Raw genomic sequence first — 19,867 nt, 5'->3', positions numbered from 1 at the left:
AATGCCCATTTCCTGATAGACTTCTATGGGTCCTTGTGACCTCAAGAAAAACCAGGCTGACACACTGCAGGATTAAAAGCTTTATTTGTAGGCTTCAGTAAGAGGAAGCCTACTTAAAACTGTTGGTAAGCTTCCCTCAAATGTAGGAGGTATCTCTCTTCTCTATCATCAAGTAGCCAGGAATTCAGTCCCTATATTCACGTGCAGTTGATGGTGTAGGACGGTTTCTACACAGTAATGGTTTGTTGGGCTACTTCAGCATCTTCAGCATCTTCACTGAGGGTTGTGCATTCCACTATGATAATGAAGCACAATTAACTGTCATACAAGGATTTCTCTTTGCCTTCATCCTGTAGCTGTGGAGAGACTGAGCCCCTCTTTGGGACAGCACTATTGGGAAGAGCTGGAGCTCAGGTACAAAAGCTTCATAGCTAGCTCTTCACGCCTCAGGAAGTTTGATTGCCTTGAGTACAGTATAAATGCCTATGTCAGGGCAGTTGACTCTCTCAGATTTTATACCTTGTATCTTAACCCCTTTTATCCCTGTCTCAATCCCACATCTAGTACTATTTGGTATTTTGTACATTGATTCTTTTTGTCACCAAGTATTGATTTTATTTTTAAGCATTATGTGCATTTTTATAAATAAGCAAGAAATAAATCAATGACACACAAAGTATGAGTAATTTGTATTGAAGTATTTTAGCTTTCTGTGCTTTCATCTAAATTTCCAGGATAGTTTCAAATGTTCACGAGGAAGAAGCTAGGACCAGTATTCTAAATTAAAGGTAAAGAAGGTTCTCAGTGAAGTCTTTGCCTCCTGTGAATTTGATAATGTGCTGTATTGCTTCTCTCTGTGAATAAGGAACACATAAATGAATAGTTACTAGTGAGATAAGAAAGGATGTTGGCCTCTCATCATTTGCTGCTAACTAATGAAATGATAACTAGAAGAAACACTGAAGTGGAAAATAAACAGCCTTTACATAACTACTTAGGATCAGTTTGTTTTGTTTGTTTCATTTTGTGCTGAGTATGTTAATATCAGAAGAAACTATGTTTTAAGATCTCTCAACGTATAAAACCATCAGCTTTTGTCTTTCTTAAAACATTCAGGAATTGCATCAACTGGTAATAGAACAGCAGAGGAGTATTCAATTTGGGCTGCTTAAGTACCCCAAGAAAAATTTTACTGGTTCCAGTCATTTTTTTTTGGTTCTGTTTCAGGGGATAATAGACATATAATACTTGTGTATAGTTATGGGGGTAAGGTGTGATTATTCACTACAATGTATAATTGTTTTGTTTATATTTATGTTGGTTTCCACTGATCTCTGGCAAGTGTAAAGATGTGCGTTTCATGGATCGCAAAATGACCCCCGATCTACCTACCCATGAATGAGGAAGAAGCTGTGTGCCAGGGTCTGTGAGCAGGTGGCTCACTTCACAGAATGTATGGACCTGGCAGACATTTTGAAAGTAGTTCAATACAAAGTCATATTTTATATATTTCCTTCATTCTTCAGATTATTTGATCATTAAGTGTGAGAATCTATCTCCTTATGAGTTTGTCAAGATAATCTATGTTTTGATACACACTCAATTCTTAAATATTTTGTAACTATTTTGATTTTGTCTTTGGCCAGTTAGCTTGTAAGAGACGCTGTTTAAATATTTATAAATATTTTAAAATTATATGTTTAGTCATACCTTTTGTACTGGAGTTAGAACATAATTTAAAAATATGGTTTTTAGAAATTTTTGAAATTCTATTATGATTTTGTTTGTTTGATTGAGACACGGTCTCCCTATGTAGTTTATGATGCCCTTGGAGTCACTATGTAGACTAGTGCTGATGTTCCTGCTTCACTCTCCCAAGGGAAGGCTGTGATTACAGACATGGGCTATCACACCTGGCCTGTAATGATAGGGAATAATTTTTTGTTAAGTACATCCTTTGTTTCCCTATGGTGTCTAATGCACTGAAGGTACTATATTGAACTAATTTGCCTGTTTTTTTTAATTTGTGTATTTTTATCCATTTTTAAATAATATTTTGGTTTTGTGCCCTATACATCTTAATACAATGCAATCTGTTGCATCTAAATTTACATTTCTCTTACTTCATAAACTTTATTAATACTTATTAGTTTTGTCTTATTAATGCGATTTGCATTAATTTCTAATGTATTACTACTGTCAACTGGACTTTTTGTACATAATTTTCATTATTTCTTTTATTTTTGAACTTCTGAGGCATTTTTAAGTGCATCTTTCAATCTACACTTTAGTTGAACTATTTAGAAATAAGCCTGGCATTATTTACATGATAAACTTTTAAAATTTTACTCTCGTAATAGTACATCAAAGTTTTTGTTTGTTTGTGTGTTTGCTTTTGAGACAGGGTTCCACTTTGTAGCTCAGACTGGCCTTGAACTCATTACATAACCTAGGCTGATCTCAAAATACAGCAATCCTCCTGCTTAAGCTTTCTGAGTACGTGGATTGCAACTATGGCTCTTCTCTCTCCATTGGTTTTATCATGTTGTATCTTGCTGGATTATATTATATGTGATAGTATAAACAAAAATTGTTATAGGCAAAGAGATAATGTAGAAACCATTGTTCATTTTTTGTTAGCTGGTTCTAAATACCCTCCAATGCTTTCATCCACTTGAATGGTTTTACACTGTCTTGATATGTTTGATGCTATAGTATATGAAGTTATATTCAAATATTTCAAGGAAAAAGACACTATGGTAATTACTATTAAGTCGGGTTATTTGGTGGTGAAGCGCTAGGTTGCTGAAACTGTCATACTTTGACCTGCATTGTTATGTTGTTATGTCCTCTTTTATCTCAATCTCTCCCTCATTCATTAAAAAAATTATTTAGTTATTTTTTAATGATTTTTTAAGGGGAAAAAATTAAAAAATAGCAGGATATATTACAGTAACTTTTTTGATTTCCTATTAACTTGATTTGAAGTCCTGTAATACTCCCACTGTCTTGTTTTGACTGATTAGACTCTGTTTCGTTCTGTATGATACTATCGTTTGAGGGTATAGGCAACTACTTTGAAGGCAATAAGATTCACTATGATGCCCATTCTGGTTTGACTATTATCTTCTTTTGAAGTCCAGTAATGTTTACAATGTTTAGGTTTTATTGGTCTTGTTCTCTACTGTTTTGTTCAACTTTAGAATACCTAATGAGATAGACAATTCTGTTTAAGGAAGCAAGAGGCATTATGGTTAACCATTGTTGATAATCTTGTACTCTGTTTTTACATCATGTGCTATGTATAGCCTTGGTTTTGACTGACAGATTATTTTTTGTCATATTTGACTTTATTCTCTTCCAAAAAAAAAAAGTAACAAGAACTATGGGAGTAATAAAACCCAAAATGTGTAAATTTTGTTGTAAAAAAGAGAGGGAAAAAAAGTGCTCTAAAGGATACAACTGCAAGTGTGTTTAGGGGTGTTAAATAGCTGACCATATTAATGTTTTTGGTTGGATCATTGAACACAACTGTTTGCAGTCTCACTGTTTGAATGTCCACTTTGTATGCTTTAATCCTGTGACTTGAGCAACTATCTCTAAAATGATAATGTGTAATCTATTAACTGGTGATTTCTTACTTTTTTTTTTTTTTTGCAGTTCTGTATTACTTGTACCCTTACACTGGTTTGTTTTTTCTCTTCTTCCTTTTAAATAAAAAAAAAGTAAGTGTGCAGCATCACACCTGGGACATTATTCTGAAGTAATCTACAATTTTAACATAATTCTTATTTTATACATTTTAAAATTATTTGAAAATTTCCAGTGGAAAAATAAGTAAATAAAAACAATCATGAACTTTTTGGTTGTAAATAAAATTTATTATCTCCTTCTGTACAGATTACTTTTCAGAACCATGAAGAGATTAGTCATATCATCAATTACAGTCAATTATATCAGTTACAGAAAATAGCTCATATTTTACGATGATCCTTTTTTAAAAAAAGGTTTTTATTTTGCCAAAGATATACCTCAATAAATGCATTTATTTTGCCAAAGATATATCTCAATAAGATGAATGAGTACAATAATAATTAATTATATAAATAATTTATTACATAATTTATATAATTAATTACATAAAATATATATAGCTTGCATTATCTAATTTCAAAACAGAATCAAAAGGTACAGTAACTAAAATGTTATACTGTTGATTTTAATATTGCACCTAAACTCTAAGGAGAGTTAGTTACCCAATAGAATATGGGATATTCTACTAAATATAGTATATTTAATAGATATATCAGAGAATAGATCTATAAATTAGGGTTTGTGTATTGATTACTGAGAAGTGATAATATTACTAAAGAGTATTATATAGTACAATAAAGACTAGTATTGTACATCATCATATAATAGGCATTTTCCATATGTTTTTCTAAATTGATACTAAAAACCACCTTATAAAATAGATGTTTTTATTTTCTTAGTTGTAGATACGGAGAAAAACTTCAGAGAAATTATATTATGTAAAATCAACAAGCCTAGATATTTAATGAACAACACAAAGGCAATAGTTAATAATGCAATGTATGTTAAAAATTTGCTAAGAAAGGTTTTGTAGGTGCTTTACTACATACAAAAGAAATCAACTATAAAAGGCAATGGATATGTAAATTTGCCTTCTGTAGTGATCATTTCACTTCATGCATTACACATGTACATTAAAATATCTTTTTGTATATGTTAAATGTATACAATTTAAAAAAGAAAGAAAGAAAAATCAACCTAGAGATAGAACGAGAAGCCAGGATTTGTGCAAAGGTCTATATCAAAGAGCTAGATAATAATCTCAGACACAAATATACCTGTGTAAGTGTATACAAGCACATTCCTCAGCAAATATACTGAGATACACAAAACAAATCAGCTTAAAGGGCTCAATTTTTTCATTCTTTTTTGTGTCTCCCAAATCAATGCTGCCAACTCCCATCATGCAGCTAGTGGTAAGAAAATTAGATATGTTACCTCCCCAAAGTATTTATTTCTAAACATTTATCTTACTAGATCCAAGCATTCTTCTTAAAATCAGTTTAACTAGAAGCTCACAATTTAATTATGCTTCAAAATGGAGTTCTTTCCTTACTTTTGCGTTATGTTTTTTTTTCTCCTTTGTTCTATCCATGCATTGTACGATGTCTGTTATTGATCTTAAAAGAAATCTTCACTGTAGAGGAGACATTTTTCTCTGTACTAGGAGCATCTCTGCACTGCTGGGAAGTGGACCATCTCAGCACTCTAATTGCATACTCCGCGAGTAGCATATAGACTCAGAAAAACATCTGGGCATCTATAAATAACTACTTAAAATTTTGACTCTGTTCTCAGAAATTCTCCCTATTATTAATAGATATCTGTCGGCATTTATGTAAAATTGTGAATTGGTGCTAATACATTTTAGCTAATGCTGATTGAATGGGGGAACTCAGCCCTGATTTCCTGTTGTGGGGAGGTGAAACAGTCAGAACTTGAAGCACCTTGAAAAATATTAGTATTTTGACTCACAATCAAAGATCACCAAGGATGACTGCTACAATTCTGAAAAATAGCTAAACCATAGAGATGGGTTAATGGGAAGAGCAAATGAATAGTATTTTCAAAACAACAACTAAGAAGAGACAAGGAAGAAGGAGCATCTAGAAGGACCTGTGCCAATGAAAATCAGAGAACCAGTGGCCTTTGTCAGATTCAATTTCTGCAAAATAACTAGCTCCCCAGTAATCAAGCAGTTGCTTGGGAGTTCTGTATGACTGTCGAGGAAATATGCAAAAACATATATACATTCAAAAACTTAATATATATGTATATTTGTATCATCTGAGAACCTAAATATATTCTATAGTTTGCCTTAGGCACAGTCTCATAATGTAATTCTAAGGGTTAGGAAATTGCCACTAACAATGAAGAATGTTTTCCTTCCCTGTTTACTACATTTGGAAGTTGATTTATGAGAGCATAACCCTAATGCTTAAAATGAGAAAGTCTAGTGAGAGAGCTCATTAGACTAAGCAATACATGCCTGACATTCACGTTTTCTATTTCTAGAGGGTCAAAAGGTAGAAGGAAAGAAACGAACAAAAGACCTCTTAGCAATAAATGATAAGTTCAGGCAAGGAAACATCATCTTCAAAATTTTGCAGAAACCTGAATATGAATATTTCTAATTTATCTCAGTTTGTATGGAAGGAACTTTTAAGAATGAAGACAGATTTTTAAAAAAATTTTGTTTATCTTTTACTCCTTATTTGAGAATCTAGCAAAGCTATAATGCATGCAACAAGAAAAAAGATACATATGCACTTTCATTCAAAATATAGGGACAATTTCAGGGATTCAAAGATTCTCTGAGATCTTTCCAAGATGGCAGGTTATGAACTATGATCAAAGAGTTTGCTGGCTTCTTTAGAAAATGGAGTGTTTGTTTGAAGTTCTAAAAGTCACAAGCGCTTTCATGTCATTTGGGAAAAAATAATGAGAAAAGGTCTGGAAATAAAATCACTGAGTTGTGTAAAGAGCAAGTTGGTTTGTTTAGAGTTAAATGTGTAAATGAATAAAACAGAAGACAAAAAACACTGTAACCAGTACCCTGAACCAGTGCAATTTGTTGGATGCAATTCACAGAGCAAGTTTATTTCCTTTCTCACTGGTCTTTTAGGTTGTTCAGTGAGCTAAATTTCCCTTGCCCGTGCATGAAAAAGGCAGTTACAGGACTTTGCAGAATGCAAGTGAAAGGCTTATGTTCATTTTAACTCACAACTGGTCTCATCTCAGTACTTAAAATGTTCAATTGCATCTATAGAAATTACTGTTTCCAACCTCTGTTGAGGTAGAGAGGGGAATGTGGGCTCCTTCCTGCTTTGATTCTCTCTCCAGCTCCCTAGTCCTAATGTTTGATAGCTCTCAGATTGGAATGCAAGAAGTGAGGGGATCTCAGGGAGAAGAATGTTCTTGGCTTTGTAAGCCACCTCCATGTCAGGTCTGATTTTAGGCAGGGTCAAACTCAGTTTCAGTCATGATGGGATCCCTGGCTTTTCATCACCAGACACCTGTCACAGGCAGTTTGTTGTACATGAAGAGCAGTGCCCTGGTTCTTCATTTTCTCTACTTCCAGAGTCATCAGGAGCCTTTAGATTCCCTGATCAGAGGTCTGTCCCTCATCACACCAGCACACCTCCACTGTGGCCCCATCTCAATGGTGGTGTCTGTACTAACTAAGGGAATTAGTTATCTTTCCTTCCCCTTGAGCTCAAGGCAGTAGCCTCTTTTCTTACTTTTGCTGCTAGTGTAGCCGGCAGCTTGTCTTCTGACTCTCACACTTTTCAGGCAGAACTGAGAAGTAAATACAGAATGAAGTCATTTAAAGCCCCCAGTTTCCGGTGTGCATGGGAAGCTCTCTGGGGGGCCTCTCAGAAGTTGAGGTGGTGGAAGGAGCTCACAGCCATTTTGCCTCCTGTGAGTTGCTCACTGTTCACTGACACCTCTTGCTACAAAGTCTTTCTCACATGTTCTTTCTGGATCTTTTAATTCTCCTTGTGGAGGAACAATTTAATGTCTTCGGCATGTACATTTCAACAAGTGCAATCAGTTTATCTCACAACCCATTAGAAAATCAGGTATTTTTCATCTGAGGGGAAAAAATTAGACAAAACTTTAACTTCTCAAAAATAAAGTCATATATGTCTAGTGTTACAGAAATTAAAACATGCAATTTTAAACAAAGTAACTATGAATATATAAGGCTTTAATTTAATAATTTTAGCAAACACTGCTGCTCCTTTTTTAAACATTTCACAAACCTGCTTAATCTGAATAACAACTTTGATGTTGAAAGCACTGTTATTGGAATCCCCATTTTCAGATAAGTAAACTGAAGCCCAGAGAGACCAAGCAACTTGCCCAAGGTCACATAACTATTGCCAGAGCCAGGTTTTGTGCAGAGGCAGTCTGGCTCCAGTAGGACTGGTTTCAACTTTATGCATACTTCCCCTCAAGACTACTAGAAGCCCTTAGGAAGTCAAAAAGGGGAGAATATTTCTTACCAATCTATATTTCAGCATCTGCAGCTTCAACATTGTCTTACCATGCTCCCAGATTCTTTGCTTTCTAGGAACTCTGTCTTCTCTCAACTGAAAAATCAGATCATGTCCATTTCCTGCTTAAATACTTTAGTGTGTTTAAATTATCTATTAAAACTACATTCTCAGTGAATCATAAAATGTCTTTCATGTTGTGGTTTCTTTTAATCTTCCAAGTTTTATTCTATCATTTTACTGCACTGTTCTCCATCATACCAACTATGGTTCTATGCCCTCAACATGTAAATGCTACTAACTTTTTCTATACCACACTTGCTAATCAGTTGTAAATCTCCCTTTTTTTTATATCCTTCTAGTCTTTATTTTACAAATGGATTGACTTTTCTGAAGTCATTTTGATAGTTCTATCTATCCACCCATCACCCATCCATCTCTTCATCCTTCTTTTCTCCATTCATTTGAGTGACTTTTCTTCATCCTTCCATATATGCATCACCTTAGTGTTCCAGGTACTGAAATAAAATAAAATAAAATGATATCTAAAGCAGATACAAGTCTGCATTTTGTTTATGCTCATCATTTCATTCAGGGAATACATATCTATTATCACATATGTTTGAAATAGTTTGTGTACATTTTTCTCCTACACTATGATCTGAGACCTTCCGGAGTAACCAAAAAGATCTTTAAAACAATACAACATCCACTTCCCCAGGTACCTAAAAGAACTCTTCACACATATTTAATAAATCATGGATCATCTAATCAATTAATAAATGGATGCTTTAAGAGAAGCGGATGTATATGAGTCTACGAATGTGGTTCTTGCTACTTTTATTGTTACTGCAGCTTAGAATTCAAGTGTTCCCGGAGTCTACATTTAAGAACTTAGAGCCTGAAGTAGATTTCTGTGAACTATGGAAATAAATGTAGCGGAGTCAGAAAAGATTAGGCCGTGGTTGGGAAGAGCATGAATGTGGGACCCTCTGACGGGGAGAGAAATTCAGCTTTAAGACTTGCTCCACTACAATAAAAAAATGCTTACATTAGTACAAATAGACATTGGTAGGAAGGTAAAACACAAACAATGAAAAGGGATTTTGAAAGTTTGCAAGGTCATATTGTTTCAGTTTTTTCTTTTTTTAAAACTAGTTTCTCTGCTTCATTTTCAAGGGACGTCGGTAAAGGGTTTTACAGATATTTGTGTAGTGACCTATGCGTTTAATGTCTGCTTGGACTTTTAACCTTTTAACTTTTAGATATTTTTGGCACATTCCTGTGCACCTTGTTTATAAACCATTTTTTGGTACAGTATACGTTGTGTATATAGTACTATAACTTTTTTCTGATTGTACTGTATATTATTGAAGCTTTATGATCTTATATATTACAGTACTGCATATAAGTGTTATGCAAATAAAAGCAAAATCATCAAGTCACAGTTTCCTTTGATTTTTCCATTTCTTTGTTTTGAATATTGTAATGTACATACTGTATGCAATTCCTCACCTAGTGACCAAAGCATTTAATGACCTAGTAACAGGACAAAATGTTTGTAATTTCTAGAGATAATATAATAGAGAAACTTATTATGCCAAGTTACTCATGCTCTTCTCAAGAGCAATGAAAATTCAAATTAATTAAAGGGAAAGTATATTTAAGAAGTTCTTATTCTTAGTTAATAATTAGTAAGAGTTAACATATGTGTGATACATACTTAGATTGATTTCTAGCTCACTTTCTGCAAACCTTCATGTGGATTTCAGAGAATTATTAACAATACACAGAATGTAATTTTCTTTAGGCCCTTTTATGCTTATCTAATAAAATAGATTGAATTTGATGTCACTGTATCAAGGAATACATTTCCTCTAAGGAAAATATTCGCATCCCTTCTACAACATGGTAAAAGTGATGAGTCACCTGCCATTGACCTTCATATGTTGGTGTGTACTTACCTACACCACACATCTGTTCTTTATTTTCCAATAGAGGGACCATATGCCCCTTGACTCACATATAAGAGCATAATGTTCTAAAACAAACACACTAAAGTTAATTTAGAGGATAAAATGAACTTTGAAGAGGATTCTCATTTAATTCTCTAGCTGTGAAAAATAACAAAATTTATTCCTAAATGTAACAGTGACATTTCTTCTCTTCTTTCCTTATACTCTGAGAAATAAAACAGATTAATAATATACTTTAAAAAAAACTAAGGAGTTAACATCTATTGTGAGTTTTTAATAAAAAACTATACCAAATTCTGTAAATAATTTTTGTGTAGGTGTGTAAAAAGCTTACACTTTAAAATAATCTTAAGACATATTTTCAAACTTAGTATTTTATTTTTTAGGAAATCTACCGCAGCATTAGAAAAATATGGAAGCCTGATACTAAGTTTGAAAATATGATCTAAAAAGTAAGTCATATATAAAATCAATCATACAGAGATTTCCTCTTTTTTGCTAACTTTATAGTTACTGGAAATTTCATCACAATAATTTCCTATAATTATTGAGAGGGTATTGGTAACACTTTTGTATAGATTTTTATTTGATTTTGCTTACTAGTTTAATAAAATAGAAGATGCATTCTTGAGGACCAAACACTGAAAAAGTCATGATTAAAGGATATTCTGGAAATCTGTGATGACAGTTAAATCATTCAAAGATAATAAGGGTGTGAAAGCAATAAAAAAGATCCTTGCAAATACAAGTTGAAGTAAAGCTAGCCATATAAAAATAAGATAGTGTGCTATTTCTGAATGCTGAATTACCAAAATAGTGTGATCAATTAAAATTAAGTTAATGAAAAGAATTAATATGCAGATTTATAGATGTGCAATCATTATGACTAGTATGATAAAGTATCTTTGATATTGTACCATTCAAAAGTCTTATGAATAATCATGCATTTGTTAAGCAAGCTAATTACTGAAAGTATCTTCAATAACTTTTAGAGTTAAAAATATTTTATTATAATTGTATTCATTGATTCAAGTGTTACAGTAAGCTGTACTAGACTGTACAGTAGTATACCCTATGAAATGAAATAAATACTAGTCCTTCTGTAAGTTATTCAGGAGTAATTAGGCTCCTTGATTACTTTGTAAGAGATGACTCCTTAAGTTACTTTTCAAAGATGTATATGTTATAATTTGAAAGTCCAGATACTCTATATCCAAGTGTAATGTTTTGTGAAGTTATACCAACTATGGTGTACAGAAATATCATGAATTCATCTGTGATCTAGAAATCTCATTCTCAGAAGCAGAAACAGTCCTAAAAATGTCTAGAGAGAGGGCAACATGCAGTCAAAAGAACATGGTCGACGGGGTGAAAACATTGGCTCAAACTAATTGGCTTTACACAAATTATTTAATTTTTTAAACCTATGTTATTTGTCTAATCCTTAATCTTAATTGAATCAATAATCATTAGTTTCTATGCCTTTGAGAGTGAGAACCATCTACTTCTACACAGCTTAGGAAAGCTGTACCATCCAGCTATTTTCTCTAATACTGTTTTTATAATACTGTACTACTGCAGTATAAAACAATATTTTTTTTCTCAGGAAGATTAAAGTTGTGTGTAACTGTTCCTTGTTTCAGGAAAACTCACTATAACCCACGATAAGACATCTAAATGCACATCAGACATCCAAGTTTTCAACGGCCAGTGAAACTACTCTCCTTTTTATTTCTTATGACCTTATTTCAAAGTCTCCACATTGCTGTGTTCACCAAACCTAAACTATTGCGGCATAAACCCTATCCCAGTTCTAATTAGATTTCACAGTGAAAGTTGCACTTTATACTGTACTTCCTAACTTCAAAAATAATCTAAATTTACCCTTTCTAAGATGCTATAAATGTTTTGGCAAGATACTTCCTGTCTATTTACTTATTTATTTTGTAATTTCAAAAGCAGGGAGGATCAGTTTAGTCTTGTAAGTTTGCTTCGGTGATATTTTCAGGGATTTAGTTCCAAAGAATTCAAAGGAATGTTATATATTTTCAAAATAGGAAATATGAAGGCAAATTTTAAATAATTGCTGTAATGCAGATAAAGGAAGCACATGACCAATTTATTAATATCTTTTAAATATTAAAATTAACTACAAACAGTGATTCCTACAGCAGGGAGAGAAGAAAATGAAATTGCATTCCACTATAAGGACTTTAGAGTCTCCTTTAAAATGAAATGATACAAATACTGCCTAGTTTTCCACTTTGAACTTTGGTAGCAATTTAGAATTGGAAAGTTTTTAATTTGAAATTGACTCTAGCTATTCTGGATGACTGAGAGAGCCTTTAGTCCTTTTACTGCATAAGGCAGGGTTTAAAAAGATTTAAGGATGTCTGGAGTTTTGCCCTGCAAAGGATGAGATGAAGAATGTGATTATTATGTACTGCAAAAATGTACTAATAAAAAATAAAAGTTAAGAACAAACAAATGAAAAAAGATATTCTATTACAGTCATAAGAGCAGAGTTCTGTTTTTCCAAAGGGTCTGAATACAATGTGAGTCGATTTCTAGCTGCAGCTGCCCCTAAAGATGAGCCCAAACTATCCCTGGAGTCTCTGCCAGCAGCCACCTAGATCCTAGAGGTAGGCCTGCCCTCCGAAAGAGGAGGTGGTGGTGTGTGAACTCTGTTTCCTCAGAAAATACCTCTTTCTAATGTCTCCCTTTGTGAAGCAGGTCACAGCCTCATCCTCTGTGTCTCCTACATTGTGTTTTCTCTTCTATTAGAAATCAAAAATACAAATGAGAGCAAAATAAAAGGAAGATGACAAAAAAGAATGAGACATAGTTTATAGGAAAAAAAGGCAATATGGAGATGGGGAAGTCTGGGGGAGTGAGGGAACACTGGAGGGTAAGGGCAAGTAAAAATGGTCAAGATGCAATATATATATTATGTATATACATTTATATATATACATTATATATATATATCATTTTTGTATATGTGTATATATATGTAAAATGTACTACTGAAAGTTATTAAAGTAAATTAATTTTTAAAATTTATTATATTCAGGGCTGGGGATTTGGCTCAGCAGTATAAGCACCTGCCTGAAAAGTGCAAAGTCCTGAGTTCCAACCACAGTACCAAAAAAAAAAAATTACATTAAAAAGGTATTTATTATTAACTCCCTCAAAATACCACCCCTCACTGTAAACACATTTATCTCATCATTCTTGCCACTTCCTGAAGCAGTTCTGGAATACTCTTCTAAGTTGTTATCTGTGACTGTCCTGAACTATCAAAACATTTCCTTTCAGTGTTATTTTGACTTTGGGGATGAGCAGGAATTTGCATGGTGTCAGATCTGGTGAATAAAGTGGATGAGAACACACTGTAATAATTTTATCTGACACATATTTCCAATAAATGCTTTTTAATTGATTCAGAACATGGAAGCACCTATCAAAATTCCCTCAGAAATGACACTTTCTCAAACTATTTCAAAAATAATGAAATATGTACGTCCTAAGTGAGGGCAAGTAATTTCAGGGGGATTCATGGCAATGTGTCTTCTGCTATCATTAATTTTTTAAAAATGTATTTAAACATTCATGTTTTTTATCACACTGCATATAAAACTTCTGACTCATCAAAATAATGAGATATTGAATTTGCTTTTTGTAAGCTACTGAATTTGTGGTAATTTGTTTTATGGAAATAGAATATGAATATGTTTGAATAAAATAGCATTTTCATCCCCCAGCCTACAATGCCTTGGATAGTCCTAGGTTTCTAGGATTCACTCACGCTCTCTGTTGCTCATATTACCATGATTATTTATTCTTGGCATTGCCCAAGCTAAGTTCTTTTTTCTTTTGTCTTAATGGTTTGAAGCCTCACTTCCTCACTTAGTTATATCAATACAAAAATATTTTAACCTTAAAGAATCTTTTTTCCACGTTTGTTATTAATTATTTATTAATTTAAAAATTAAAATAACATTTGTTATTCTATCTCCTTACAATGAAAATACATTGTTGTTATACAGCATTACATTTTTATTGCACCTTTTTAGTATCTGTCTACTTAACAGAAGTATTTTTGTCTGCTTGTTTCTTTGTCAGTTTATCCCTAGCATTTAGAATAGTGCTGCCTGAGACATATTACATTTTCAATACATATTTTCTGAGAGAAAGAGCACATTGAAGATGGCAGGGTTCAGAAGGTAGATGACAGAGGAGACTTGGAAGATGCAAGTTCTCATGGTCAGTGTTAGATACCCAAAAAGGCAAATAAGCCTAGTGTCACAGATGGCAGAAGACCAAAACTTGACTTTGCAGTTGTGAATTTGGGCACACAAGAGCGATATCAACTTCCCCAAAGGCCACACTGTCTCAGGATTCCTGGTGTTACTCAAACAAGGCGGGACACCATGATCAGTGATTAGTGCTGGGTTCTTCATTGACCACAAATCTATCCTTACAAAAAGACTTTATTTGCAGAAATAACCAAATAATGACATTGCACTTAGTATCATGGGAAAATTCAGACTCTGTCCATTCCTCGGGGTCTTTGAACCCAATGTTTGATTTTCACTCAAAAGAGAGTCTTTGGACTTGTGAAAAGGAAGTAGATCAAGACAATAATCAAGCAGAATTTTAAAGACTAGAATTTCTGTCTTTGACCCTCAGGATGATGCTCTTAGTATCTACATGGAGGTGGGAAGCACCAGGGAACTGTATGGGTTACAAGCTTATGCTCTATGCTGAAGTGGCCTGTGCTTCATCCAGGTGCAGTTCCCACTTACGTAATGCAGCCAGCTTGTCCTCGGGAGGCTCACTGATGTTCTTTAGGTCATAGCACTGAGTGTCCACCTTTACCCTTCTTCTCAGCACATAATTTATCTTTCTGTAAAATGCACATGTAGTAGCAGCTTCTTCAAGAAGTTAAAAAGTAGATTAAATAAGGCAGTATATGAAACCCTTAGTACACTGGCTAATGAAAAGTGGCTATCATTTTTAATGGTATTGGTTATTTAACTAATTAGATTTCTTCAAATGAGTCTCTATTTCCACCTAGATCTACTCTGAGATGTTCAAGTGACAGAACAACTATTAAAGATTGCTTGGATTAGAAACTTCAGATCTCTCCTTTGATTTAATCTTGTTCTATTCTTAACTGTATTTTCAGATCACCAAGGTGACACATGCAAAGTTTCTGATAGTTGTGATGTACACATACACACATGCTGAATGTTAATCAGACATTCCCTGAGAAACACTAGGTCTCAGAAAAGAATCCCCTCCGTATTTGACAAATTCATCTCCTTTTTAGATTGATATTTTAAGAGACTTGACCTTCATTCTCAAGCCAGCTAAGATTACACAACAAAGTTTCTGATAGGACATAGAGAAAATCTTCTTGTTTGGCTTGTATTAGGGAGACTGAAATAGAAAACACAATATTCAGACAATACTATTGCATAAATGAGTTGGAAATGGATAACTTTTCATTTTCTACATGATTTTTGTTTTTGTAAACTAAATGTATTTCTGTGATTCCTTCACCAAAGAGTCAATGCAATGGAAGCAATAAGACAGACCGAGAATGGGCCAGGATCCAACTATTATCTTCCCTATATCATAAAGAATACAGAATCACTGTAACAACTTTATGTTCCACATATTATAAAAGGAATGATCCTTGTGTGCTCAGAGAATGAGTAGGTTTCAACCTAGCTTTGAATAATGTGGGCAGGTGTCCTAAGAGAGTTGCCCCAAATGGTCTGAGGAAGCTACATGCCTTTACTCAGCTTCCTTTAGGGATCAGATCTGCTGTGTAAGAGGACAGCTCACACAGGGTATTTACAGGCAAGAATCAATCAGTCATCTCTGAGTAGAGCACCTTCAAAATAGGTAAGACATTCTTGCCCATCTGCCAGTGGACATCGCACATCCCTCTGTGACCATTAAACCAGCATTCCACACAAGGAGAACATTTTAAACAGACAATTTTCTTTATTGCTAACTCGTGAAAGTGTAGCATTTAGATCTCCCAAGACCCAGTGATTTCTATTGCAGAACCCTACAGAGTATCTGGGTGCCCCATAGGGAGTGGGGCACTGAGTAAGCATTTACTGAGTGATAAATAATCCATTCAAACCAGAGAATTGATATGTAAAGGACTGAATTTGAGACACCAGCAGTATTATTAAGCCACAGTTATATGCTAGTCTCTGTGCAAACCTTTTCACATATGTGATCTTACTTACATTTATGAAGTGAGTACTATTTTTATCTTGTGTGTAAAGATACAGAAGCTCAAAATGTTATCTAAAATATGATTTTGGCATGCATGTTTAGTTGGGATTTAAATTCAAGACCAGTATTCTTTGTATAAACCATCTCTTAATCTCATTGGGCTGCTATTACAAAATACCATAAACTGGGTCGCTATATAAAATCATGCAGTTTTATAGTTCTGAGGGCTGAGAACTTCAGGATCAAGGCATAGCAATTTCAGTATCTGGTGAGGACCTGCTTTCTCATAAGCAGCACTATATAGCAGTATCCTCTCAAGTAAAAGGGGACAAAGCAATTATGTGGGACCACTTTTACAAGGGCATTAGCCTCATTTATGTGGGCTCCACCTTCATGGTCTACTCACCTCCCAAGAGTTTCTACCTTATGAGATCACTTTAGGTTAAGATTCAACATATGACTGTTGAAGGGCACAAAAATTCAAACCATAGCAAATCACTTTGAGAATTATAATATCATTGAAAGGGAATACATTTAGGAAACCAGTTTTGGAGGCAGAGAAGATTATGAAATTTTATTTCAAAATCACTGGCATTGTTAAGCATAAGAAAGTAAGTAGAGTTACTCAATATAAGCATTTTTTACTGAAAAAGATAAACGTTGTTTTGTGTGCAATTAAATTGTATTTTATGTATTTTATGTTCATCTTTAAGTGTACTTTTTCCTTCCTTTTTAATTTTAAACTTCAGTATAGACAAATTTCATTAGAAACCACTTTTTGATTTGGGACAACTTTTACATAACCTTTCTTTCTTTTTTTTTTTTTTTTTATTTAAGAGGAAAAAGAGAAAAACACAAAACAAAACAAAGCAGTGTAAGGTTATACATAATACAGAACTACAAAAAAAAAAAAAGAAAACATAACAGTAAGAAATCACCTGTTAATAGATTACATAATATCATCTTGGAAATAGTTGCTCAAATCACAGTATCAAAGAATACAAAGTAGACATTCAAACGGAGAGACTGCAAACAGCTGTGTACAATGATCCAAAAACATTAATATAGTCAGCTATTTAATATCCCTAAACACACTTGTTGTTATATCCGTTAGAGCTCTTTTTTTCCCCTCCCTCTCTTTTTTATAACAAAATTTACACATTTTGGATTTTATTACTCCTTAGTTCTTATTACTTTTTTGGGGGGGAGAGAATAAAGTCAAATATGGCAAAACAAAGCTGTAAGTCAAAACCAAGGATAGACATAGCACATGGGTGTTGATAACCATTATTGATGACCTTGTACATAACCTTTCAAATGCAAGAAATGAAATAAAATACGGACGCCTGAAAACTCTTCGCTGTCAGCACAGGCTGCAGCCTCTGAGAAGTGTGGGTGGCGTGGAGCAGTCAGCCTCCCGGGTAGGACCCTTTCACAGACAACTCTTTCTGATGGTAATTTCTCTGCTCACTTTGGTTCCTCATCTGCACAATCTCCCTTTCATGGAGACTTCTGAATCCAATGAAGAATGACAAGACAAGAGTGCATTTCAGGTTACAAAGTTTGACCTTTCCAGTTGATTGGTTTGTGATAACGGCATAGAGGTTTTTTAAATCATAATTAAACATCAATCAATAGTCACTTCAAGTCTTGAGGACTGCATTTTTGGTAATGAGCTACTTTAGACTGGCTTCTGAGCATCTCTTACTTTTGACTTAACTTTGGTAAAAAAAAAAAAAATTTGGAAGTCGCACAAAGTTCATATAAGTAAAGAAGGAGCTAAATGACCTCTCTGCTTAATTACATCTTCAGATCATTTGTGTTTTAAGGGTGTAGGAAGATAGCTCAGTGGCATGGATAGGATAATGGAGTTTGGATCCTACGTCTACCACTTTTTAGCTTTAGTTACCAAAGTCACTTAAATTCTCTGTATTTCAGTTTTTCCATCTATGAAATAGATATAATATGTACTTTGGGTAGTTACTCAAATATTAAAGCAGGTACACATAAAACATTAAAATCATGCTTGGTGCACAGTGTTGGTTATAACCATTTAGAATGTTTGGTAATTGTAGTACATACTTTAGTGTGAGACTAAAACATTTGAATTTTAAAACCGAGTAACATTATTGACACTGTTAGGTAAAATGCAGAAGTAATCTCTCTTTATCCAAGTATTAGTTTTCTTTGTTAGTATTGTATTTTATCCAGACTTGTAACCAGAGATTAAAAATACAGGTCTGAGCCCTTTTTCTGAGTGTGATTGCTAAAAGAGCTTACATTTAAAAATTTTCTGTATTTCTGTGAATCTTTCATCCAGTGCTTTGTCAAATGTAAGTAGGAGTAAGGAAAAAAAAATCACCTCTAACAGAGATGATATATAGGAAAAACTTCATTAGGAAAAAAGTTGAATCTTAGTTGGGGTGCCAGGTGAATTTTGAATGACCTGGCTAGAAAAGAGCACAGATGAAGGATTTTCAGAAAATCTGATTTCCTTGCTGTGCTGTTCAGCATTTGTTATCAACTATCCACATAAAATTGAGAAGTGATTTAAATACCAGTTAAATTCCCACAAGAAGCTTTTTATTACACAAGAGAAGCAATGCATATGTAATTTCAGGTTAATCTTTTGAAGTGGAAATTTAAGCATATGTTCACTTTGGGAGATCAAAGATGGTCAAGTTGAGAATTATCGTTGATTTGGTCAAGCTATTGATGAACGAATACTGGAAAGTATTAAATTAGTAATATGCTCATCAGTCCAGCTTCCTATAAATTCACCAATTGGAACTAACCACTGGTGTGTCAAAAGACTCTCACAAGAAAGCAAATAGGAATAGGCCCAGAGGTGGAGATAGACTACATGAGGATAGTAGGTGGAGACTTTAATATCCCATTTTCAGCAATAAGCAGACCATGCAGATAGAAGAAACAAAATAAAATACAACATAGCTAAAGTGTAACCTCGACCAAACGGACTGAATTTGAACAATCTATTCAACAGCTATAGCATGTACAAACTTGTCATCAGTGCATGGAACAGTCTCTATGACAGATCATATGCTAGGTCACAATACAACGCTCAACAAATTTTTGAAAATTGAAATTATATCAAGTATGTATTATTCTGACCAAAGTGCAATACAATTAGAGAGTAACAAAAAGAAAACATTTGGAAACCACCAAAATACATGGAAATTAAAAAAAAACTGACTTTTGAAAAACTTATGGCTCAGCTAACACATCAAGAGAGAAATTTTACAATACCTATCAGTATAGCAAAAATGATGTTAAGGGAAGCTTATAACAATCAGCACATATCTAAAAAACAGACAGAATTTAAACAACCATTACTTTTCTCAAGCAGACAACAACAACAAAAGCCAAAATTAGTAGAGAGAAAGAAATAAGATGAGAGCAGAAATGGAGACTAAAAATACAAATGTTCAATGAAACAAAGAACTGCTTCTTCACAAAGATAAACAAAATTGAGAAATCTCTCACTAGCTTAAGAATAATAGAGGAAAGACTCAAATA

Source organism: Cavia porcellus, unplaced genomic scaffold, assembly GCF_034190915.1.
Source record: "Cavia porcellus strain 051 isolate PalLab524CR breed Dunkin Hartley unplaced genomic scaffold, mCavPor4.1 scaffold_4, whole genome shotgun sequence".
In the NCBI taxonomy this organism is placed as follows: Eukaryota; Metazoa; Chordata; class Mammalia; order Rodentia; family Caviidae; genus Cavia; species Cavia porcellus.
This window is presented reverse-complemented; position numbering follows the sequence as displayed.